The 26296-nt window shown below is 42.3% G+C and overlaps 1 protein-coding gene and 1 long non-coding RNA gene across 3 annotated transcripts in view; one reads left to right on the forward strand and one right to left on the reverse strand.

Annotated features, from left to right (window-relative positions):
• The window catches only part of LOC311298600 (nectin 1a), a 70019-nt gene that overhangs the window by 17097 nt on the left and 26626 nt on the right, over positions 1-26296 (reverse strand). The gene's annotated exons all lie outside the window — the stretch shown is intronic.
• LOC311298996 lies at positions 17777-23749 on the forward strand. Its single transcript, XR_014629025.1, has 5 exons — positions 17777-18108; positions 18330-18357; positions 18514-18759; positions 19131-19292; positions 23278-23749. It is a non-coding gene; the product is annotated as an uncharacterized lncRNA (long non-coding RNA).

Below are 26296 nucleotides of genomic sequence, written 5' to 3' on the forward strand. Positions count from 1 at the left end.
AAACCTGCTTTTAGCCTCTTAACATCCTTGATGTGTCATTACAAGTGCACAGAAAATGTGAGTGATTCCTTCAGAGTGAACACGAGTGAATCTGACTGCAGTAGATGTGAAAGATATGTATAAAAATGATGTTACATCCTGTTTTCGGTTGAAGTCCAAAGTAGTCGATTGCCGAGTTCACACGCGTGATCATAGGTAACTAAACCTATGCGCGTGAACTCGGCAATCGACTACTTTGGACTTCAACCGAAAACAGGATGTAAACACAGGTATTTGCGCTGGCTTAAATAACATCATTTTTATACATATCTTTCACATCTACTGCAGTCAGATTCACTCGTGTTCACTCTGAAGGAATCACTCACATTTTCTGTGCACTTGTAATGACACATCAAGGATGTTAAGAGGCTAAAAGCAGGTTTAAACATTGCCCCATTGAAGTCAACAGGGTGCAAATTTTAAAAATAGAATAACTCGGTGTAGGAAACACCGATTTTTGTCGTTGTTCTCTGTATTGACAGCACTCCAAATGTACAAAAAAATGAGCTCAATGTTAAAATTGACCGGAGTTCTCCTTTAAAAGCTATTGGTCAGAGGACCTGAGAACTCTAGAAGGAGAGTAGGGAATAATAAGATCACTGATGTACTGGGGGGCAAGGCCTGATATGGCCTTGTAAACAAACAAGAGAACTTTAAAATCAATCCTGAATTTATAAGGAAGCCAATGTAAGGATTGAAGTACAGGGGTAATATGGTCTTTCTTTCTCACCCCCATTAAAAGCCTTGCTGCTGCATTTTGCACTAACTGTAAACGGACTAGCATAATATGGAGGAGACCAATATATAGAGAATTACAATAATCAATATTTGATGAGATAAAAGAGTAAACCACGATTTCCAAATCCTTCCTGGATAGAAAATGCTTTAGCAATTGATCTCAGGTTAAAAAAGCTACTTTTAAAAACGGCACCAATCTGTTTCTTAAAATTTAATGATGAGTCCATAATTACCCCTAAACTCTTTACATGATCTTCAATCTTTATGGATAAGGAACCTAAATGATCAGGAGAGGTAGGTGAGATGGGAGAACCTACAATCAAAACCTCAGTTCTCTTACGAGAGGTTCTCTCGTATTGCGTAAGTAGCTTACGCTGCGGGAAAGTCTCCTTTCTCGAGATACTGAAGCCAAAAAATTATCCTTAATTTTTAATAATCTTGTCAACGCAGTGCGGCAGCCTGCAGACCTAGGGCAGGCTTACTAGCGTGCCCATTGGCTGCCCTGCGGCAACTGCAGCAGCCTATAGCTGAGCCCTTGGCGTGACGTCACGACCAATGAGCGCGCTTGGCGCGTTCAATGCGTCACAGCCCGTCATAAGGGGTGTGGCTTAGCGTATATAAGCAGGGCTCAGAGGCTGCTTCACTGATTTCTGTCTCTTCAGCGAAGCTCTCCACATCGCTGGACTCTGAGGAAGCCGCCGTCGAATCAAGCGACCAGCACGCCGAGGATCTCAGACTGAGGAAGCCAGCCGCCTTCGCCACCTTCAGCGTTCCCTGCCTGCTTCGCTATCCGGCGAATATATCCTTTTCTGCTCTGTGTGTGTCTGTCTGTGTGCTCGCCCCGCGACACACTTGCATCTAAAAGAGCGCGAGGCGTTGTTTCAAATGCCTCGCTCATCCTGTGGCTCGTGCAGAGCCGCGCTCAGCGACGGAGACCGCCACGTGATCTGCGCTCTCTGCCTGGGCTTCGACCACGCAGCCCGCGCTCTCTCTGAGGGCGGCTGCGAACAGTGTGAGGACTTACCGATGTCGACCCTACGGGCTCGACTCGCTATGTTTGACAATCCTCCACCTTCTCCGGCTGCCTCTTCTGGGCCGCGTAAGAAGAAACGCCGCTCTCAAAGGCCTCCTGAACCGGATGTAACAGCTGAGTGCTCGCCGGAGCCCCTCCCGCGAGCCTCGTTCTCTCCTTCTCCCCCGCCCTTCACCGACGCGCAGCAGCCGGCTTCTGCCGCACTGCCGTCGCCCCGGGAGACGAAGCAGATGACGCCGCTGACAGCTGCTCTCTGCTTGCTTCTGACAGCGAGGAATGGTCGGGCTCTCACCGCTCCGCCTCCTCGACTTTAGAGTCTGGCAGGTCCCGCGCCAGTGTCGACGCGGAGCTTCTCCGCCTCCTCACCCAAGCGGTCGACCAAATGGGACTGGACTGGTCCCCACCGAAGAAGCCTGCACCTAATCGGCTCGACGGGTGTTTTCTGCCTAGCCGCCGCCAAGCGCCAGCCTCTAGGTCAGCACCCTTCCTGCCTGAGCTCCACGCGGAGCTTTCTAAGTCTTGGAATGCGCCCTTCTCCGCTAGACTCCGCTCTCCAGTTTCCTCGGCTCTCTCCCAGGTGGACGGGGCCGCCGAGAAAGGCTATACTGGTATCCCCTCCGTGGAGGAGGCGGTGGCAACGCACCTTTGCCCGCAGTCTGCTAGATGGCGCTCAAAGTCTGCCCTGCCGTCCAAAGCCTGCAGGACCACCTCAGCTCTCGCCGGCCGCGCTTTCGCCGCCTCCGGCCAAGCTGCTTCCGCCCTGCACTCGATGGCTGTTCTTCAGATCCTACAAGCCGACCTCCTCCGTGAACTGGATGAGAAGGGCCCGGATCACTCAGCCTTAACGGATCTGCGCAGCGCTACGGACCTTGCGCTCCGTGCTACTAAAACCACTGCACAAGCCATCGGCAGATCTATGGCCGTGCTCACCGTCATCGACAGGCACCTTTGGTTGACGCTGGTGGATATGAGTGAGTCAGAGTGCGCTGTGTTCCTCAATGCCCCACTCTCGCCCACCGGCCTCTTCGGCCCTGCGGTCAGCGGGATAGTGGATCGCTTCTCCGAAGTGCAGAAGGCGTCGCAGGCTATGAACCTCTTCCTGCCCCGCCGCTCGAGCCCAGCCACAGGCCGCTCTCAAGCTCAGCCTCCTGCGCGGGTTTTCCGGCTCCGGCCGAAGGTATCTTAAGTGTAGAAAATGTGCCCACTCCCATGTGCTCACTGCTTCACGCAAACACGATCCCCATGGTAACGCGCTCAGAGCGCTCTCTCATAAGGCGGACACACGCCGCTCGAGTATTAAGTGTAGTAAATGTGCCCACAACTCTGTGCTCACACCTACCCGCTGCTCGCTCTGCCACTCAGTTACCTCGGGTTGCAACGGCTCAGGCCGAGGGTGTCTTAAGTGTAGAAAATGTGCCCCACTCCCATGTGTTCACTGCTTCACACAAACATGGTTCCCATGGTAACGCGCTCAGAGCACTCTCTCATAAAGCATTGTCTTTTCATATTTTGCACTGCTGTTGAGTTTCTCCAAGGTGCTTTTTGTCTGCCACTCTTCTTCCTGACCTTAACAGGAGCAATATCATCAATTACACTTTTAACTTTTGAGTTAAAAGAATCAAGGAGAAAATCAACAGAGTCTGCAGATATGCTTGGTGTTAAGGATATAGCCTTCATAAATAGGACACCAGTGTTCTCATTTAAGCATCTCTTCTTGACAGACACAGATCTAGCTTCAATGGCAGGAGAGATCAATATATCAAAGAAAATACAGAAATGATCAGACAGTGCTACATCCTTAATAACAATCGATGAAATGTTTAGACCCTTACTGATAAGTAAATCTAGAGTGTGTCCACGATTGTGTGTGGGTCCATGTATATGCTGAGTCAGATCAAAGGTTTTTAAAACACTTTTGATTTCTTTTGCCATACTGTTCTGTGCACTATCTATATGGATGTTAAAATCTCCAGCAATGGCAAAACAGTCAAACTCTGAGGTAATTGTTGATAACAGTTCTGTAAATTCCTCAGCAAAGGCTGGAGAGTATTTTGGAGCCCTGTAAATAATGATAAGTAAAATGCGTGGAGCACCTTTTAACACAATACACAGATATTCGAAAGACAAGTAATTCCCAAATGATATTTGCTTACATTGATAAATATCTTTAACCCTCTGGGGACCAAAAACGCGCCCGTGCGTTTTGCTTGTTTTTTTTTTAGCAATGAAAAATAAACACTTAATGCTCTGTTAATTTTGATCTTTCATTTTCGTGTAATACATCAATCGATCCTGTTCAGTTTCTATTTTTTTTTCTGTATACTCACAATAAAAATAAAGTGGTTTGCTTTTTGACAAATAAAGAAAAATGAACATGATGCGATTTCTGCCTTCTCTCTGTCAGTAAACTCCCATTTGAAACGCGTTCGAAAATGATCTATAACTCCGCGAAAATTCAGTCAAACAGGCAAACAGACCCACGGACATAAAGCTTGAGATCGCATCTATTAAATGAAGTAATTTTTATAAAAAACAAATATTCTCAGCTTCTGTAATCTGTATAAAAAGAGAGCGACTCCAGTCGAGCTCATTACGAGCCATTCAAAAGTAATTTGACCACTCCCCGGAGAGCGCGTGCTATTCAAATGCAAATTCTGAGAACCATTTCAGTCTGTGAAACGCCCCCACATCAGCTGTAAACAAAGCGCCGCGAGTGAGGCATAATATAGCCTACCTTATGGAGAAAAGATTCCTCAGAACAGTGCTGATATGAGGAGCAATATCTCCTGATATGAGGAGCAGATCCCGCTGAGGAGTGAGGTAGGCTGTTTTCTTTTCTCAAGTGTTGATGTGGAATAACGTTATGGAATAACGTTAGTGTAGGCCTATGTAAACCGCAAAAAGATGAATCGCATTTCTATAATATGACTCGCCTTTCTGTGAGATGAATGAAGGTTACATATTTGTAAAGACTGTTTAGCCTAAATATGAATCGCGCGTCTGTGTGAAAGAATAAACTGCTTTGCTATAGCCTACTGAGATGAGTAAAAATCGACTGAAATATGTTGAAATAAAATATATTTGTATAAGCAACGTATTAAACAGTTTTTAGGCTACTGTAGAATATACTGCCACATCAAATAAGCTTTTGTTTAGCAATTTCTGCTCATATCTAACGTTATATATATATATATATATATATATATATATATATATATATATATATATATATACAGTGCAATGCATAAGTGAATACACCCATGCTAAAGTTGACTAAAAAGAGGAATAAAAAATCATATTTTGGAAATTGAACTTAATGCCTTAATTAAAAAAAATAGGAAAAATCCAACCTTTAAGGACACCAATTTTCTTTGTGAATGAATAATGTATCGTAAATAAATACATGTTCTTCCTTAAAATACATGGTGCATAAGTGAGTACACCCCTATGTTAAATTCCCATAGAGGCAGGGAGATTTTTATTTTTAAGTATTTTTTTTTTTAAAAAATTAGGATACTATGCATCCTGATAAAGTTCCCTTGGCCTTTGGAATTAAAATAGCCCCACATCATCACATAGCCTTCACCATACCTAGAGATTGGCATGGGGTACTTTCCATAAGATCATCTCTCAATGCAAATCAAACTAGCTATTAGGCTAACTGAAATAAAACCATGCCAATCTCTAGGTATGGTGAAGGCTATGTGATGATGTGGGGCTATTTTAATTCCAAAGGCCAAGGGAACTTTATCAGGATGCATAGTATCCTAAAAAAAAAAAAAAAAATTCTTAAAAATAAAAATCTGCCTGCCTCTATGGGAATTTAACATAGGGGTGTACTCACTTATGCACCATGTATTTTAAGGAAGAACATTTATTTATTTACGATACATTATTCATTCACAAAGAAAATTGGTGTCCTTAAAGGTTGGATTTTTCCTAATTTTTTAAATCAAGGCATTAAATTCAATTTCCAAAATATGATTTTTTATTCCTCTTTTTAGTCAACTTTAGCATGGGTGTATTCACTTATGCATAGCACTGTATATATATATAAAATAGCCTACTATTTTTGTCAAAAATAAAGTCATAGACTAAGATGTTAGATGTTCCAATGTTGGCTATATTCAAACTAATGAATACATATGATAAAATGTAGGCCTATAATCTTTTTTTTTTTTTTTTACAAAGAAAGAGTACACTTGAAATATTGTTGAAATTGTAATGTAACATTTTTAATAAAATAGCAAAACATATTTACAAGAGAGATGTAAGCGAAATCTTACATGGTCAATGTAAGTCTAAATACATCTTTTGTCCTTGCATTGTGGCTCAGTCAGTGTCACACCTGGCTCATTAGGCAGAGTCATTATGCAGAGTGGGTGAACATTGTAATCTAAGGTGTAAACTACTCCTCCTCCTCGCATATTGGCTTTCCAAGCAAAACCTGTTTTACACCATTTAAATCAATGTATTTTTTTTTTTTTGTGAACGATAAAGCAAGACTATTTTCACATAATTTTGAAGCTAGAACTCAAAGGGACAACATCCATTATTCAAAAGTCTTGTGGGCACATATTTTGTATGAGTTTTGTGGTCTTAATTCAGCAACTTTCATTTTTATTTTTTCCAATAACCACGCATAAACATTATTCTCTTAAAAATACAAACATCTACATACACGTTGCTCGCATATTATGGTAGCCCTGTTTGTGCTATATAGAGTGAATTTACACCTTAGCCATTAACATGTTTATAAATAACTGAAAAAAGCACAAATGTCAAGGCATGTCAGAACATCTCAAGGACCCCAAAAAGCTTGGTCCCCAGCGGCTAGACCCCCACCTCTCTTGACAGCTCTATAGTTGTTATATACTGTATGATCCAAATTAGTTTTTTTTTTTTTACAAGGGATGAAGAATTGCATCTTTGAAACTATTTGGTACTACTCCACTCATCAATGAGATGTTAATTATAGTTGTTAGGCTAGAACTCACAGTATGAAAAACATCTTTAAAAAGATGAGTAGGGAGAATATCCAGACTGCAGCTACCTCCATTAATTTTCAAGACCATATCTGTCAGCTGTGCTGATGAAACTACAAGTCAGTGAAAAAGTTAGACGGCGCACAATTAATTGATGCTTTCTGCACTCTTGTCTAAGAGAGCGGGTCACATTTCTTAGCCAAGGTTGAGATGTTCCCTTTTGTTTCTTTAATTTAAGAGGGGCAATACAATCTAAGGGGCAAGAGTACATGATAAAAAAGCCTCAACCAGCACTTCAGTGTCCTCTCCACTTAAGACTTTGTCTGTAACATGTGATAAATAAAATTCAGAAAAAAGGTTTGCAGTTGAAGAATTAATGGCATAATGGACCTAACATAATGTAAAGGCTGAGAAAAAGTTGGATGGATATAAGAACAAACAGCATCGAATACCACTGAATAATGGTCGGAAATGCCTACGTCTGAAACCACCAAATTAGATACAGAAATACCAAGTGATAACACAAGATCTAGTGTATGACCTTTCTTATGAGTAGAACCAGTAACATGCTGTGTGAAATTAAAAGACTCAATAATAGAAAGAAATTCATTCACCAATGGCTTTGATGGGCAGCATAAATGAACATTAAAATCCCCCAGGACCAAAAGTTTATCACAGTGAGACACCAATGTAGAGAGAAAAATCAGTAAAATCCTGGATGAAATCCTTATTCAGTTTAGGGGGTCTATATACCAAAGCACAGAAAAAAGAATCAAGAGTATCAATCTTTAGTAATTGTACCTCGAAGCTCGAATAGGTTTCTGTGTGTGGATAGTAATCTGCATTTATTATTATTATTATTTATTATGAATTCTTTATTTCAGACTCATGGGTCCATATAAATAACTTACAACATCCATAGACAAAAACAACATACATAGTTTAAAATACATACAAGCTTTCTCTCCAATGCTTCCAGAAACAAGAAAAATACCTTGTTTCACTCACCACAATATACTTCCTCAAGACAGCAATCAACGTGAGTATATTATTAGCCACAAACATTTGACTTGCACTTGACCACCTTGGGACCTTAAGTAAAATTCTAAGAGCATCATTATATGCCACCTGTAACTTTCTCATCTTTGCTTTAGAATATTTACACCACAGGTGGGCTGTATAGAAAGAAGCACAGTATGCTCTGAATAGAGTTATTTTCACATCGTCTGAACACATAGAAAACTTACGAGCCAGCATATTGGCTTGCCCATACAATTTACAGCACTGGCGCTGCACATCATCATCATCATTTAAATCAATTTAAATCATCTAAATATAAAGAAGGAAAGTTAATCTTTTGGTCCTCTTGGGTTTTAACAATCATGATTACACTCTTTTTAATATAAAATTTTATGTCATGCTGCTTACCATAATTTGAGCAAATTCGAAGCAATTGTTGTAGGCCTACACTATACGGAGACATAATGACAACGTACTCGGTTACTAACGTAACCTCTGTTCTCTCTAGAGAGGGAACGAGTATTGCGTAAGCTAGCTTACGCTGCGGGAAAGTATCTTTTCTCGAGATACTGAAGCCAAAAATTATCCTTAATTTTTTTTAAACTTGTCAACGCAGTGCGGCAGCCTGCAGACCTAGGGCAAGCGAATCGCGTGCCCATTGGCTGCTCTGCGGCAACTGCAGCAGCCTATGGCTGAGCCTTGCGCGTGACGTCACGTCCAATGAGCGCGCTTGGCGCGCTTAATGCGTCACAGCCCGTCATTAGGGGTGTGGCTTAGCGTATATAAGCAAGGAACAGAGGCTGCTTCGCTGGTTTCTGTCGCATGAAGCGAAATGAGCTCGTGGCGAGAGCACGGCGGGTTACGCAATACTCGTTCCCTCTCTAGAGAGAACAGAGGTTACGTTAGTAACCGAGTACGTTCTCTTATGAGAGGTTCTCTCGTATTGCGTAAGCTAGCTTACGCTGCGGGAACACCTTTGTCAACGCCGTGCGCGCGCCCAGCATCCTGAATGAATCCCATGGGGAGCCCAGGGAACGCGAAGCGGAGCTGGGCGGCCACGATACCACAGTACACAAGCACATAATATGGGGCAGGGAGCGGCACAGCCGGTCCAACTAACACTTCCATATAGTGTAGCTCAACCAGTAGAGCTAAATCAGCAGCGTAGCCCGCGCACAGACAGTGGGCTGGCTTACGCGAGACTTAGACTGATAACACTTTGGCCTGCAAAGCGGGAACTTCCAGGTTGTAAAACCTAACAAATGTGGAGGGGGAGGCCCAGCCTGCCGCTGCACAAATGTCATGAATGGGAATCCCACTGGACCACGCCCACGATGAGGCCATGCCTCTGGTGGAGTGTGCTCGAATGCCCAAAGGGCCCTGCAGGTTTTTAGATGCGTAAGCAGCTGCGAAAGCATCAACTATCCATCTGGACAGGGTGTGTTTCGAGGCGGCGAGACCCTTGGTGCGCCCACCAAACGAAACAAAGAGCTGCTCTGAACGCCTGAAGGCGGCGGAGCGCGAAATATAGCTTCTCAGCGCCCTAACTGGGCAGAGGAGATGACTATCTGCCTCGCAGCCGGCATTCGGCAGGGCTGAAAGGGAAATGACCTGCGCTCTGAAGGGAGTGCCCAAAATTTTTGGGACGTACCCATGCCTCGGTCTGAGAATAACTTTAGAGTCATTGGGTCCGAACTCGAGGCACGCAGCGTTAGTGGATAACGCGTGAAGGTCTCCCACACGTTTTACTGAAGACAGTGCTATCAGAAAAACGGTTTTGAGCGTGAGGTATTTCATATCCACAGTTTCTAAGGGTTCAAAGGGATGTGCTTTCAGTGCGTCTAAGACCAGTGAAAGATCCCACATAGGAACCGAAGGGGGTCGCGGGGGGTTCATCCTCCTCGCTCCTCTAAGGAAGCGGATGACAAACTCTTTCCTTCCTAATGCGCGGCCCGGCTCTGAGACAGAGAGCGCTGAAATGGCCGCGACATAGACTTTGAGCGTGGAGGGGGACCTGCCCGCGTCCAGTAGCTCTTGAAGGAAGCACAATACTTGCGAGACCCCACATGTCTGTGGATTGAGCCCTCTGGTAGTGCACCATTTGTTAAACACAGACCATTTAGACGTGTAGAGCCGCCTTGTGGAGGGGGCTCTAGACTGTATGATCGTGTTCATCACCCCTTCTGGTAGATCAGCATGTAATTGTTGAGGCTCCACGCATGCAGAGACCAGTGCTCTGGGTGGGGATGCCAAATCGAGCCGCGGGCTTGAGAGAGAAGGTCTCTCCGCACCGGAATCGGCCAAGGGGCTGAGTCTGCCAATTGTATGAGTTCCGGGAACCAAGCTTGGTTCTCCCAGAACGGGGCTATGAGGAGCACTGTGTGGCGCGCTTTCCTGACTCTCTCGATGACCTGAGGCAGCAGAGAGACTGGTGGAAACGCATATAGCGGGCCGCTGGGCCAAGGCTGGGCCAGCGCGTCCTCGCTCTTTGAAAAGAACGCTGGGCAGTGTGCGTTGTCTTTTGACGCAAAGAGGTCGACTTTCGCTCTGCCAAAGCGGCGCCACAGCGACTGGACTGTTTGGGGGTGTAGAGACCACTCCCCAGGGGGAACGTTGTCCCTGGACAGTCTGTCGGGGCCCTCGTTCAGATGGCCAGGCACATGCGATGCTCTCAGAGAGCGCAGAGAGTGCTGAGCCCATACGAGGAGGCGTTCCGTCAGGGCGCAGAGTTGCTTTGATCTGACACGGCCCTGGCGGTTCACATAGGCCACTACTGAAGTGTTGTCCGTGCGGACTAGAACATGGTGACCATGGAGGAAAGGGAGGAAGTGCATGAGCGCTTTCTCGACCGCGAGCATCTCTAGACAGTTTATGTGTAGGAGATTCTCCTGGTCTGACCAGTGGCCATAGACCGGTCTGCCTTCGAAGAGCGCTCGCCAACCTAGGTTGGACGCGTCTGTTGAGACAACTTTCCGGTGTGAAACCACTCCCATATTCACTCCCGTGTGATACCATTCGGCTGCTAGCCAGGGCTGCAGGGCTGAGACACAGACCTGAGTCACTCTGATTAGCGAGCCGCCGGTCGCCCAGGCTCGATGGGATACGCGCGTTCTCAGCCAGCGTTGAAGCGGGCGCATGCGCAGTAAACCCAGCTGAAGCACTGCTGCAGCTGAGGCCATATGCCCCAGAATGCGCTGAAATGCCTTCAGGGGAACCCGGTTGCCTTCTTTGAAGGATGCAGCGAGGCGCTGGATGCGGCGCGCGCGCTGCTCCGACAATCTGGCCGTCATCGCCACCGAGTCTAGTTCTATTTTGAGAAAGGAAATCGACTGTCGGGGCGAGAGCGAGCTCTTGGTCCAGTTGACCGCTAGACCCAGACCCTCCAGGTGGTCGAGTAGCGCTGTTCTGTGAGACACAAGTTCTGTCTCTGACTGCGCTAGAACGAGCCAATCGTCCAAATAGTTCAGAATTCGCATTCCCTGACTCCTCAGGGGAGCGAGAGCCGTGTCCATGCATTTCGTAAATGTACGGGGTGCTAAAGACAGGCCGAACGGCAGGACTGTGTATTGATAAGCTCGACCGTCGAAGGCGAATCTCAAAAATGGCCTGTGACGGGGAGTTATCTGGATCTGGAAATACGCGTCTTTCAGATCGAGAGAGATAAACCAGTCTCCTGGGCAAATTTGCGCGAGGATCTGTCTGGTTATAATCATCCTGAACGGCTGTCTCATGAGAGCCTTGTTCAGATGTCTCAGATCTAAAATAGGTCTTAATGCTCCGTCCTTCTTGGGAACGAGGAAGTAACGGCTGTAAAAGCCTGACTCGCTCAGGGAAGGATGAACCTGTTCTATGGCCCCTTTTCGCAGCAGCTTTGCTATTTCTGCTTGAAGCAGATGTGCTGTTTCCAAACTCACTTTCGTTTCCGTCTGCGCTAGAAAGCGCAGAGGGCGACGAGCAAATTGGAGCGAATAACCGTGTCTTATGGTGTTGAGCACCCATTCTGACGCGCCCTGAATAGCCTCCCATGCTTTTGCATGCATAGCTAGGGGTCGAATGGTCTCTGGGTTCAGATCGCCGCGTTGCGCGGGATGGGGAACCTGTATCAGAGAATATGATGCTCGGACACGAGGGCAGAAGAACAGGGCTGGCCGACTGTGCAGAATTTAGTAGTTCGATCTCGGACGATGGAGCGTGAACTGCTGTCAAATAACCCAGGCGCGAGAGCGGCGTGGGGATTATGGTGTCTGAAAGTGGGTGCGCGTGCTCGTGAGCTGGCGCGGGATTTGCACTTATGACACGGCCAGTGTTTGGGGGCTTTATGAGGTTTGCAACCTGTCTGGCAGAGCGGGCAGTGGGCAGGTGTGAGCACAAGGCTGTGGGCACATTTCCTACACTTGATGCTCGAGCGGAAAGTTTCCGCTTTAAGAGATAGCGCTCTGGACGCGTTGCCATGGGAACCTGGTCTGTGTGAGGCAGTGAGCATACGGGAGTGGGCACTTTTTCTACACTTAATACCCCTGCGGCTTGAGCCGTAGCAATTTGAGGTAACTGAGTGACAGAGCGAGCAGCGAGTAGTTGTGAGCACGGAAGTGTGGGCACATTTACTACATTTAGTACTCGAGCGGTGTGAGGCCGCTTTATGAGAGAGCGCTCTGGGCGCGTTACCATGGGGATTGTACTTGTGTGAAGCAGTGAGCACATGGGTGTGGGCACATTTTCTACACTTAAAGCACTTATACTCTTTTGAGATTTATCTGGGTCGCCGTGAAAACGGCGTTTGAGTGCAGGCGAGCGAGTGTTAATACTGGCTCGTTGGCTGCGGTGTGTGCTGCTGCAGTAGCCTGAACATAGGGGACTGACAGAGCTGTGCGTTTTGATGGCGGTCCGGCCGTAGCGGGACTCAACCATCTTTTCCTCCTTGCGGATGCTAGGAGGACTTCGCGGGCTCGGGCTTCAACGCGATCTTGGGCCGCGGGCCCCGTGGGGGCGGCGGTCTGTGACGGCTGGTCGAGCGCGACCTGGGGCGGTTGCCCTGGCGTCGCTGCGAAGCGCTGGGGGGCCTGGAAGAACGCTGGTTAGAGCTGCGCACAGGAGGCTGAGTTTGAGGGCGGCCTGTGGCTGGGCTCGAACGGCGGGGCAGGAAGAGGTCCATCGCCTGTGACGCCTTCTGTACTTCAGAGAACCGATCCACAATTCCGCTGACCGCAGGGCCAAAGAGGCCGGTGGGCGAGAGTGGTGCGTTCAGAAATACAGCGCGCTCTGACTCACTCATGTCCGCGAGCGTCAACCAAAGGTGTCTGTCGATGACGGTGAGCGCGGCCATGGATCTGCCGATGGCTTGAGCAGCGGTCTTGGTAGCGCGTAGCGCGAGATCCGTAGTGCTGCGCAGATCGGTTAAGGCAGACTGATCCGAGCCCTTCTCGTCCAGTTCACGGAGGAGGTCGGCTTGAAGGATCTGAAGAATGGCCATTGAGTGCAGGGCGGAAGCAGCCTGGCCGGAGGCGGCGAAAGCGCGGCCGGCGAGAGCTGAGGTGGTCCTGCAGGTTTTAGACGGCAGGGCAGACTTTGAGCGCCATCTAGCAGACGGCGGGCAAAGGTGCGTTGCCACAGCATCCTCAACGGCGGGGATGCCGTTATAGCCGTTCTCGGCGGCTCCGTCCACCTGGGAGAGAGCCGAGGAGACTGGCGAGCGGAGTCTGGTGGAGAACGGAGCGTTCCAGGATTTAGTGAGCTCGGCGTGGAGCTCAGGCAGGAAGGGTGCTGACCTAGAGGCAGGCGCAGGGCGGCGGCTAGGCAGAAAAAACCCGTCAAGGCGATTGGGCTCCGGCTCCTTAGGTGGGGACCAATCCTGTCCCATTCTCTCGACCGCTAAAGTGAGGAGGCGGAGAAGCTCTGCGTCAACACTAGCGCGGGTTCTAGAAGACTCCAAAGTCGAGGGGGCGGAGCGGTGAGAGCCCGACCACTCCTCGCTGTCAGACGCGAGCAGAGAGCAGCTGTCAGCGGCATCATCTGCAACATCCCCCAGGACGACGGCAGTGCGGGCAGGGGCCGGCCGCTGCGCGTCGGTGAAGGGTGGGGGGGAAGGAGAGAGCGAGGCTCGCGGGAGAGGTTCCGGCGAGCACTCAGCTGTAGCGTCCAGTTCCGGCGGCCTTTGGGAGCGACGTTTCTTCTTACGTGGCCCGGAAGAAGTGGCCGGAGAAGGTGGAGTTTCTTCAAATTTAGCGAGTCGAGCCCGTAGGGTCGACATCGGTAACTCCTCACACTGTTCGCAGCCGCCCTCGGAGAGAGCGCGAACAGCGTGGTCGAAGCCCAGGCAGAGAGCGCACAGCACGTGGCGGTCTCCGTCGCTGAGCGCGGCTCTGCACGAGCCACAGGATGTGCGAGGCATTTGAAACAACGCCTCGCGCTCTTTTAGATGCAAGTGTGTCGCGGCGGACACAAACACACAACACAGAGCAGAAAAAGGATATATATGCCGGATGGCGCAGCAGGCAGGGAAGGCTGAAGGCGGCGAGCGGCCGGCGTCCTCAGGCTGAAATCCTCGGCGTGCTGGTCGCTGGATTCGACGGCGGCTTCCTCGGAGATCAGCGATGCGAAGAGCTTCGCTGAAGAGACAGAAATCAGCGAAGCAGCCTCTGTTCCTTGCTTATATACGCTAAGCCACACCCCTAATGACGGGCTGTGACGCATTAAGCGCGCCAAGCGCGCTCATTGGACGTGACGTCACGCGCAAGGCTCAGCCATAGGCTGCTGCAGTTGCCGCAGAGCAGCCAATGGGCACGCGATTCGCTTGCCCTAGGTCTGCAGGCTGCCGCACTGCGTTGACAAGTTTTAAAAAAATTAAGGATAATTTTTGGCTTCAGTATCTCGAGAAAAGAGACTTTCCCGCAGCGTAAGCTAGCTTACGCAATACGAGAGAACCTCTCGTAAGAGAACATCATCCGCATACATCAAATGATTAAGAATGCTATCACCTATCAGACATCCAGTCTTACAGTCATTTAACTCCACAGAAAGACCATCCATGTAGAGATTAAAAAGAAGGGGTGACAATAGTCCACCCTGCCGAACCCCATTTGTCATATAGAACGGAATATAGAACCCATTGTACTTTTAAGGTTTGATGTATATACCAAAAGAGTAAAATTCTTATAATATAAGGGGGAACTCCTCTTTCTTGTAATTTTAAAAAAAGCTTAGAATGATTTATTCGATCAAACGCCTTGGAAGCATCTAAAAAACACATAAAAACTGTGGAATTATGAGTATTATACTTACTAACTACTTCTTTTAATGAATATATGCATAGATCAGTGCCAAGCTTACTTTTAAAACCAAATTGGTTATCTGTAGTTATTAAATATTCTTTGATCCTATCCATGAGGATTTGCTCAAATATTTTAGAAAGCACACTTGCCAATGCAACTGGCCTGTAGTTTTCTGTCGCAGTTATTTTACCAGTTTTATCCTTAATAACAGGCAATAGTAATACTGTTATCATGGAATCAGGTAACACAGCATGAGATAAAAAACCTGAAAAACACAAAGCAAGTAATAAAGTAACCCTTGAACTAGCGTGTTTCAAATGTTCAGCTGTTATTCGATCAGGACCACATGCTTTATTCACAGCGAGTTTATCAATTGCGAACTTAACCTCATCAGGTGTAATAATCATATCTTCTTCATTCGACACATGACCAACTTCAAATTCTTTCCTCGCAACACAATTAAAAAGAGCTTCATAATGTTTTCTCCACAGGTTAACAATATTCTCGGCTCCAACAGCCCCATCAATACAAGTCGGCAGTGGTATTTTTCTGTTGTAGATAGCCTTAACTTCTTTCCAAAGGTCATAGCCATTATTATGCTGCAGGTTCTTAGCCATTGAGTTTGCTCTCATGGTCAGCTCATTCCTTTTTATATATCACAGAGCATATTTGAATTTAGCATTTGCCAGTTTCTTTTCCTCAAATTCTGGACCATACCTAGCTTTACCTGTTAAAACCCAGTTTTTAAACGCAACTCTGGCCTTCAGATGTAATTCAGAAACAAATTCATTCCATCCGGCCCTAAAATTCTATTTTTTAACCCTTTTTTGACAGAAAGGTCTACTTAGGTCTGCTTAAAAGCAGTCCACTATTTCATCATACATCTTACATAGCTTGTCGTTATGCTTTAGGTTCTTACAACCCGCATTAACACACACAATTGTCTCTCAGTGGGCACTTGTATATTGCTCAGCTTTTCCTCTGTCAATAATTTATATCTCCAAAGGTCATTTACTGTAAGCCTTGCCCAGTCTAATTTGCCACTTTTTATGGAGTTTTCACATTTAGTCATCTCAGGTAAACTTTCAACATTTAACATAATTGAAATTGGTATGTGATCTGTTGTAGCTAAGTCATATAATATTTCAAGTTTATCTAGGGAATCATGAGCATCTGCTGTACATATACAGTGATCCACCCAAGATGTTGTATTCCATGCCTCACTAATATATGTATAGCTTTCTTCTGGCAATAGTAATTGACTGGAAAGAGACAACTTGCTATCCTGGCAGAACCTGATTAGCTGTTGGCCAAACAAAGAATTATTATCAGATATATCAGCGTTTAGATCCCCCATTATAAATATACTTGTACATACATTATCTTTGATAAAAGCACTTATAAAAGCAAGCCTATTCATATATTCATCTTCATTTTGGCTGCATTCATATGGAGCATACACATTCAGAATCACAAAAACCTTTTCATTCTGCTCCACTTTGATTGCGATACACCAGTCTACCTCTAGCCTAATCACAGTGATCAGAGGATCGTATTTCTTATGCCAAAAAATGGCCACACCCCCAGGTATTCTGCCACGCAATATTCTCATACTTAAGTCAGTTGTGGATTCACCAACTCCATGGAAATCATCATGCAAGGAATTAAGTTTATCTAGATCTTGTTTAGATAAAAACGTCTCTTCCCATACAAAAATGTAATATATGGCCATATATGTACTTATATTTTAAATAGCATGACATATATCTATACATATATTTGACTTATCTGAGAACACAATATATGACTGCAACATATATCTACATATATTTGACTTATCTGAGAACACAATATATGCCTGCAACATATATCTATACATATATTTGACTTATTTGAGAACACAATATATGACTGCAACATATATCTATACATATATTTGACTTATCTGAGAACACAATATATGACTGCAACATATATCTACATATATTTGACTTATCTGAGAACACAATATATGCCTGCAACATATATCTATACATATATTTGACTTATCTGAGAACACAATATATGACTGCAACATATATCTATACATATATTTGACTTATCTGAGAACACAATATATGACTGCAACATATATCTACATATATTTGACTTATCTGAGAACACAATATATGCCTGCAACATATATCTATACATATATTTGACTTATCTGAGAACACAATATATGACTGCAACATATATCTATACATATATTTGACTTATCTGAGATCACAATATATGCCTGCAACATATATGAACATGTATGTGTCCAAACATGTAAAGAAAATATTTGAGTTCATCCATATATGATACCATATATCTGCATATATTACAGTAGCCTATAGTATTGGTTTCTCGCATATATGGACAGCATTAATTATAAATATGTGACATACATATTTGTTTTCAACATATTTAATAAATGTATGTAAACATACACTGTAACCCTTTACTGTAAATTTACAACGAATTTCTTACAGAATTGTACTGTATTTCCATAATACAGTATTAAGATGTATCTTTTACAGAACAGCTGTAAATATACAGCACATTTCTGTTTTCGTCCTGATAAATTCGTTACCATCATACTGACTGAAAAGTCATTGCATTGTGGGATTGATTTCTTTCGCGCTCAATTCAGTTCAAATGTTACGCGTCATGCGAGCAGCAGCAGACAGTAACGTTAGGCAGCTACAACAGGCAAACTCGTTTTGTCAGCGGGATTCAACTGAACAAAATAATCATTCCTGTTATCAAGATAAACAATGTCTGCGAATCTGTGAGCAATTTTAAAGCTTTTTTGAGGTTCGGTTCGGTTCGTGTTTCAAACATTAGTTGCCTGTGACGCAGCAGAAAATGGACGACGTTAACGGTAGCAGCTACCTGAAGACGGATGGAAGAATTTGTCATTGAATAATCTAACCTGCGCGTGACGATAAGTGGGATTTAGAGTTTGAGAAGATGGAGAATTGTTCAACTGAGTGATACGGTAAGCCAATATATAATTTTTTTTTTTTTGCGTTTTGTGTGATTGTTTTCACGTATTTGGTTTGATTTTGCGAACGCGGTTTAACGTGGCCGCGCAAGCAATTCACTGACTCTGTTCCACCTGTTTACCAAGTAACGTTAACTTCGACATTTCATATAATAGGCAACCTTTACCATGCTATTTGCATGACGTGCATTTGATATATATTTTTTTCGTTTTAGGCTTTGTAATCTGATGGCCATTGTTAATGTAAGTGCTTTTAAGTAGTGTTACAGTTATAGTCTATGTGGTAAAAAAAAAAAATGCTGTCAAATTCTGTCAGTTCTGTGATCGTGCTTTTGAATCGTTGTCAGAATTTTGCTAGCACATGAAAATCCATGTTCCTAATGCTGTTTTCAAATGTAGTAGGCCTATTCCTGATTGCCATCCCATGGTCCTACAACTACTCCCTAATTCAAAGAAGTTAGACGGTGTTATCCTTCAAGCAGATAAGTAGAGATTATTCAGCAAATCTCATTAATTTGTAATATGTTTTATGTTTTGGTTCTGTTGATCAAGGTTGTGCTGTCCTTTTTAAAAATTGTTTCAGGAATTTGCATCGCTGATGTCCAGCAATCTACATTTGCCAGAAAGTCCACGACTTATTTCCTGGTATGTAAACATTAAAGGGGTAGATGAAACCTAAAATGAAAAGCCATCATTTACTCACCCCACTGCAAAATATGTTTTTCTTAATAAGTGTTTTCTACAATTCTTACATGAAGAAGCATTTAATAGACACGTAAAAATTGTCTTGTTTTCTTAAAGAACAAGTCAAAATTAAGTGAGTTTATGCTTAAAACAAACAAAATTATATGCCAGTGCATTTTAGCATTCTAACCAATTTTAATTTTTAGTTGAAAAATGTAATTCATAGAACTATGAATAGACAACTACATCGAACCACAGTGGAACCCACAGTAGTTATTTTAATTATTAATATTATTTATTTATTCTTTATTTTTTTTTTTATTCCATTACAGGTCAATCTCTAAGCAACCAGTGCTGGATATTAAGTTTGGAAGGTCAAGGTGTGTGTGAAGGATCACAGCCTCTTCATCACTGGCCTGGCAGCGCTGTTTGCCTCCTCCTATAACTTCAGCTTGCAGTACCAGGAAGAGGCAGCACCTTGAGTTTGTTCAGAGGTTAGTCATTGGCATATTTGCCATTCTCATATATATATATATATATATATATATATATATATATATATATATATATATATATGAAGAGTTCAGATGCAAAAGCCTCTAAGTGCCATCTGAAATTTTCTTCTAGAATGATCATTTTTATTAAGCTCGTATATTTAAGTTCAGTATTTTCACTTAAATAGCAATGAAAATTACCTATTAATTGTCATTTAAGAGAAATTACTCAACTTAAATATACAAGCTTGATAAAAATGACCATTCTAGAAGAAATTTTCAGATGGCACTTAGAGGCTTTTGCATCTGAACTCTTCATATATATATATACAGTGTTGGGGAAGCTACTCTGAAACTGTAGTTTGACAAGCTACAAGCTACTCGTAAGTTAAAGTAGTTAAACTACAGTCAAGCTACCCTTTTGGAAAAGTAGTTAGCTACACTACAAGTTACTATCAAAAAGTAGCTAGCTACATTGAAACTACTTTTGATTTTTTTGAACAACGTATATTATAAATAACTGAATAAGTGTCTGAGGAATGTTTTAAGTAAAATATTTAGTGTTTAAAACAATGCAATACAATTATGATTTCAAAGAGTATTGTTTTATTACACACAACACTCAAATATCGTCTTGCTCTATCATGGATAATATGGGTGTGTCAACCCACTTCTGTACGTCAGTGAACCGTTAGCCGCAAGATGCGTGATTAAACAACAGGTGGCGGTAATGGCAAAAAAAATGTTTGTAATCTAACAAGAAGAAGAATATCCTTGCATCGCGCTGATTCGCGCTGGCTCGACAACAAAACGCAATGTAGCTTTTGCTCGCGCTACACCACTACTTGCTGCAAAAAGTAGTTAGCTACTGGAAAAGCTACACTGTTTAAAAAGCAACTGAGCTACTGCCAAGCTACTGAAAAATGTAGTTAAGTTAGTAGCGTCGCTACTTGTAGTTAACTACTCCCCAACACTGTATATATATATATATATATATATATATATATATATATATATATATATATATATTAGGGCTGTAGCTATCGATTATTTTAGTAATCGAGTATTCTACGGATTATTCCATCGATTAATCGAGTAATCGGATAAAAAATTGTGGTAATAAAAATAGATCCAAGTGAACAACAGCCTTTAAAATTACTTAAAGACAAATAGGTAACACTTTACAATATGGTTCATTAGTTACTAAGAATGAACAATATTTATTTCTACAGCATTTATTAGTCTTAGTTCATGTTAATTTCAACATTTACTAATACATTATTAAAATTAAAGGTTGTATTTGTTAACATTAATGTAATGAACTAACATGAACAAACAATGAACAGCTGTATTTTTATGAACAAATGTTAGTTACAAATGTAGTTATTGTTCATTGTTAGTTCATGTTGATTAATACATTCATGTTAACTAATGAGCCTTATTGTAGTGTTACCCAAATAATAACAAGCAATAATTATTGGTTCAAATAAAGTATTGAAGTAATCATATGGGTTTTATTGAACAACGCTGTTAAAATACACCATGTAAATATGATAACTAATGAACATAACATTTAATTCAAATGTCAACTTAATCTTTCATATTTGGTCACTTCTGTACGATAGAAATGCAACAGCTGCCGTAATTTCTTGAAAAGAACATGTGCACGTCAAAACATGCAAGCAGTGCAAGGGTTAAACTTTTATTTTGAAATCGCGATGAACAACAATTCGCACATGAGAATATATGCGATTGCGAATATATTTCTGAATATATTCAGAAACATACTTATGTATTCTCCTGTGTTGGCGAAGATTTATAAATGAGCTGCGTTACGAATCTTGTGAAACGGTGCAGCATGCGTGCAGATGAATGTTATATAAGCCACACAAACTCACAGCACGCAGAGATGGAGTTTGAGAAACCCGAGACGCTCCACGCATAAATGATGACAGTAAGTTACTATGAAACACGTGTCCGGGGTTTTGCGTTCCCAAATGCACATTATTGGAAACTTAAACAAACAGCACATGCAGAGACTGAGTATGTGTGGAGCAGCGTTTACTGTGAACAGAGCTGAGGTACTTTTAACACAATCTGCACGCATGTAAATAATTAAACCGTCATGCTTCTCTGTGGGAGAAAAAAAAACAGCGCATATATTTATTTAACTTAATCTTAGCCTTTGTGATTTCACAATATCATGATTGTAAACAGTTAAATATATCGCGTAGCCTTAGAAAACTGTGTAATAATGCGGTTCATGGACTCTCGTCTGTGGAATGCGCCACTTCCGGTATTTTGCCGGTTACTCGACACGGGTAAATTGCAATCGAGGATTTTTTAAAATCGAGTATTCGACTTTAATCGAGGAATCGTTACAGCCCTAATATATATATATATATATATATATATATATATATATATATATATATATATATATATATATATATATATATATATATATATATATATATACATATATTAGACTGAATTGTGTCACTAACCTTGACTTGACAGTATTTATTATGTTGACTACTGGTATGAACAATATGGCCCTGGTTTCCATACAGGGCTTAGCTTAAGCCAGGTCTAGGCCTTAATAAAATTAGGGTATTTAAGCAGATTTTATAATAATGTATCATTAAAAAAAAAAAAAAAAATTACTGGTGTGCATCTTGAGATAAAACAGTGGCAGTCATATATTTTAAGATATGTCAGTGCAAGTTGTTTTCAGTTGAAGGATTAGTGAAAATTCTGTCATTAATTACTCACCCTCATGTCGTTCCAAACCTGTAAGACCTTCGTTCATCTTCAGAACACAAATTAAGATATTTTTGATGAAATCTGAGAGGTTTCTGAACCACCCATAGACAGCAACGTCTTTGCAACTTTTAAGGCCCAGAAAGCTAGTAAAAACATTGTTTAAATAATCCATGTAACTAGTGCATTTTTTTGTAAATTTGGAGTGCTGTCAGTACAGAGAACAACGACAAAAATCGATGTTGCCTACACCGTGTTATCCTCTTTTTAAAATTTGCACCCTGTTGACTTCAAGTTTTAAACCTGCTTTTAGCCTCTTAACATCCTTGATGTGTCATACAAGTGCCCAGCCATGTGAGTGATTCCTTCAGAGTGAACACGGGTGAATCTGACTGCAGTAGATGTGAAAGATCTTGTTGAAACATCTACAAATGTCCATATATAGGTGAAAATGCCCCTTGAAATCAATTTAAGGTGGCAAATATTACCCCTTAATAAAAAATGTTAATTTCTGTCACTGCTGTAAACTGACCACTGCATAGAATATGAAAAATATGAATATCTTTGTCAGTCAGTTGTCAACAGGCCTAAACAAGCCATGGCACCAAGCACAGAAACACAATCAGTAAAATGTTATCTAATTATTATCAAGAAAACTTTGAAAATATCGATCGAGACATATTTTGTCAATATTGCACACCCCTAATGCATGGTATTAATTTTGATTTCTTCGGGTCTTAAAAAGCCTTAAATTTGACTTTAAAAAATGTGCAGAAACCCTGCATCATAATATTTAGGTTGAACCACTGTAGCTATAGATTTACCAATGTTTTTACCACTTTTCTGGGCTTTGACAGTTGCAATGATATTGATATCAATGGAAGGACAAAACTATCAGATTTCATCAAAAATATCTTCATTTGTGTCCCGAAGATGAAAAGATTAAAACTTTAAATCTGGCAACCCCACTTCCAAAAATTTAGTTAGTTGACAGTGCGCATGTAAACAGACACATTGAGTTGATGTATTTTACCAGGGCGGAAAAAATATCAGTTATTGATCACAACATCCAACATTGCATTTTTTTTTTTTTTCACAACATCCTATATTGCATTTTTTTTTTATGTTGTTCAGTTTTAGACAGCTTTTGTGCTGTCTCTCTTTGTCAAAATATATACACTCAGTTAATAATATTTAATTGTGTTTTTTTTCTGCCTTTTAGACGCTTTCTTGACATCAATCCTGAACGTGGATCAAAAACAAAGAAAGGACAAGTAACTTCAAAGAAAACTGGCCAAGTTGTGCAAAACGAACACCACTGTAAGCCTACAGGTGTCCTCACTTCTGCGAAACCTTGCAGACTTTGAATGGGATTTCGTTTGCACTTTTATGGACTTCAAAAAAGAAACAGCATTTCACTGTCGTTATAAAGCTTGGAAGAGCCAGGACATTTTTTAATAGAACTCTGATTGTATTCGTCTGAAAGAAGAATGTCAGATACACCTAGGATGACTTGAGGGTGAGTAAATCATGTGCTAATTAAAATTTTTGGGTGAACTATTCCTTTAATTAAGTGCTAACTGTTACCTGTTTGTTGTTAAGTGTTAAAATTGCATTTTATGTTTAAAAAGTAATTCAGCCAACATGTTCACAGAAGGCAATTTAACTAAATAAATGTTTTAAAACCCAGAAAATTTTGTTTTCTTTTTCCTAGTGTGACTACTCTTATGAAACCTTAAAGTATAATATTTGAATTATGTAATAATAAAAGCAGTATTCCCTGTAAAAATACAATTTATTGCTGTCGACAAGTTTAATAATGTAAAATGTGGTATATACTGTATTTGGTAATTACAGTGGAGTACTGCAAATGCTGTTTACTGTAGTAGTGTTGTAAAAATACAGTATGTGGATGGCAACCCAGCTGCCAGTATTTAACTGTAAATTTACAGTGAAAAGTTTTACAGTGTACATGTGATACTGATGCATTTTTAAAGCTGTGGCATATGGTTATGGTACTTTGTGGATGTATTTGTCAAAAATGACAAAGAAATACTATATTTGGTATTACTATATTAAAATACTATATTTGGTATTCACACAATAGACAAAATCTCCAACTATAGTCATTTAATTTCAAGGCATTCAGATATAAGATTTGTACCCCTAATATATGTTAAAGTATGTACTATTGAAATAAGTACATATATGCATGTATAAATATATGCGTCATATATGCATGTATACATATATGCGTCATATATGCATGTATACATATATGCGTCATATATGCATGTATACATATATGCGTCATATATGCATGTATACATATATGCGTCATATATGCATGTATACATATATGCGTCATATATGCATGTATACATATATGCGTCATATATGCATGTATACATATATGCGTCATATATGCATGTATACATATATGCGTCATATATGCATGTATACATATATGCGTCTTACATATATTTCACATTTATGTGCATATACGGGAAAATATATGGCACTTACATGAAAACGGCCATTTTTGATATATTTTGAAATATATGTTTCATATATGTATTTGTGTTTTACATATATGAATTTTGCATATATTCTCATATATGCAGCAGACATACATGGGCACTAACATTATATATGTAATTTACATATATTGACATATATTACATTTCTGTATGGGTTGTAAACATAGAATGTCCGCTTTCTCCAAGAGTTTGTCAATAACAATCCGTTGTGCTTTTACACTCATATTCCGACCCAAGCGCAGCCCTCTGGAGTTATATGACAGAACTCTAAGATACATCGTTCATTCTCATGACTTCAAAGCCGTAGACGCAAGCGCCTCAGATGCCGACACCCTTCTTAAGCTACTAGTTGTTACTACATCCACTGGGCCTGCATTTGCCCTGGGTTTGCGTGGCTCAAAAAATCGACGTACAAATACTCCATGAGGCCAAATCTGTGGCTCATATACATCTTCCACCTTATCACATTCAACCGTTACTTTAAAGGAGCTATATCGATTCTGAGCAGTGTCCATCTTTTGGCAAGTAACATCATGATGGAATTTTTCCTTCAAATAATTAGTCAGTGTCTCAGCGTCAAGATCAGGCAAAAACTTTGTGGCAAAAACACTCACCCGCTTTGTTTTCACAGCTTGTATATTCCCCTCAGGGCAAGTTCCAACAATACCGTATGGCTTCTTGCCTCTTGATTGATTTAGACGAGGTCTTGGTTGTGCATTCGCGTCCTCACTCACATGTTTCAGCCGGCGACCCTCCTTCACCACACGGCTCCATGCAGGCGACACGATTTTACCTCCGTCACACTATCCACTACAGCGACATCCAGATCCAACGTCCCAGTCAACGGCACAGCCCTCAGCCCACTCTGAGTCGGGGCCTCCTCCTCTCCAAACCGGGTGGCAGTCGCCGTCACACCACTCGCTCTGCCCAGCTCAGGCCATCCACAATCCGAGGACACACGACGCACCTCCCGGAGTCCACTCCGGGTCGGCTCCATGTCACACCGGGAGAAGGGCGCGTCCCCCCCTCCGCCAGGTTCAGATTGTTCAATCACACATACTCGTTGGTTTATCCCTGCCGTGGCAAGCCGAAGATCTTCACAGATAGTAGTCTGCATAGACATGGCCTGTCTCATATCAGAGATATCCAAGCTTAAATGCTCAATTTTCCCAATCAGGCAGGAAATATCAAGGCTATTGAAAGTAACCGGTGTTAGATCGTCTAGGTAGTGTGACACAAAACGAGGTATGTTTTCACCTGCTTCATTAAGCAGTTTTAAACAGCTCTTGACATTGTTCACATCTTTTTGCGGACCCTTATGTGCCACACAGCGTTGAGAGGAACTAGGGCAGAGATCAAAGAGAACTTTTTTAGAGTTCTCAATCCATTCCGTCCCAAAGTGATTCACAGCCAATAAAATGATGTCATCCTGGTTCAAAGTCTTCATCTTAATAGCGAGAAAGTTTAAAAATACATCCTCCACTATTACCTGTCCATCAGTAGTCGTGTATATTACTGGTTTAATTCGAGATTTACTCAAAGCACTGGGTGCATTCCTGCCACATGCACCCGCCATCTCATTGTTCACAGGTGTCTTGAACACCTTCAGTGTGGTCCCTTCCCATTTAAAAGTGTCTCGGAAAACAATGGCAACACCACCTCCTCGTCTTGCGGTCCAAGGAGAATTCAAAAAGTCATAGC

Source organism: Rutilus rutilus (assembly GCF_951802725.1).
Source record: "Rutilus rutilus genome assembly, chromosome: 10".
Taxonomy (NCBI): domain Eukaryota; kingdom Metazoa; phylum Chordata; class Actinopteri; order Cypriniformes; family Leuciscidae; genus Rutilus; species Rutilus rutilus.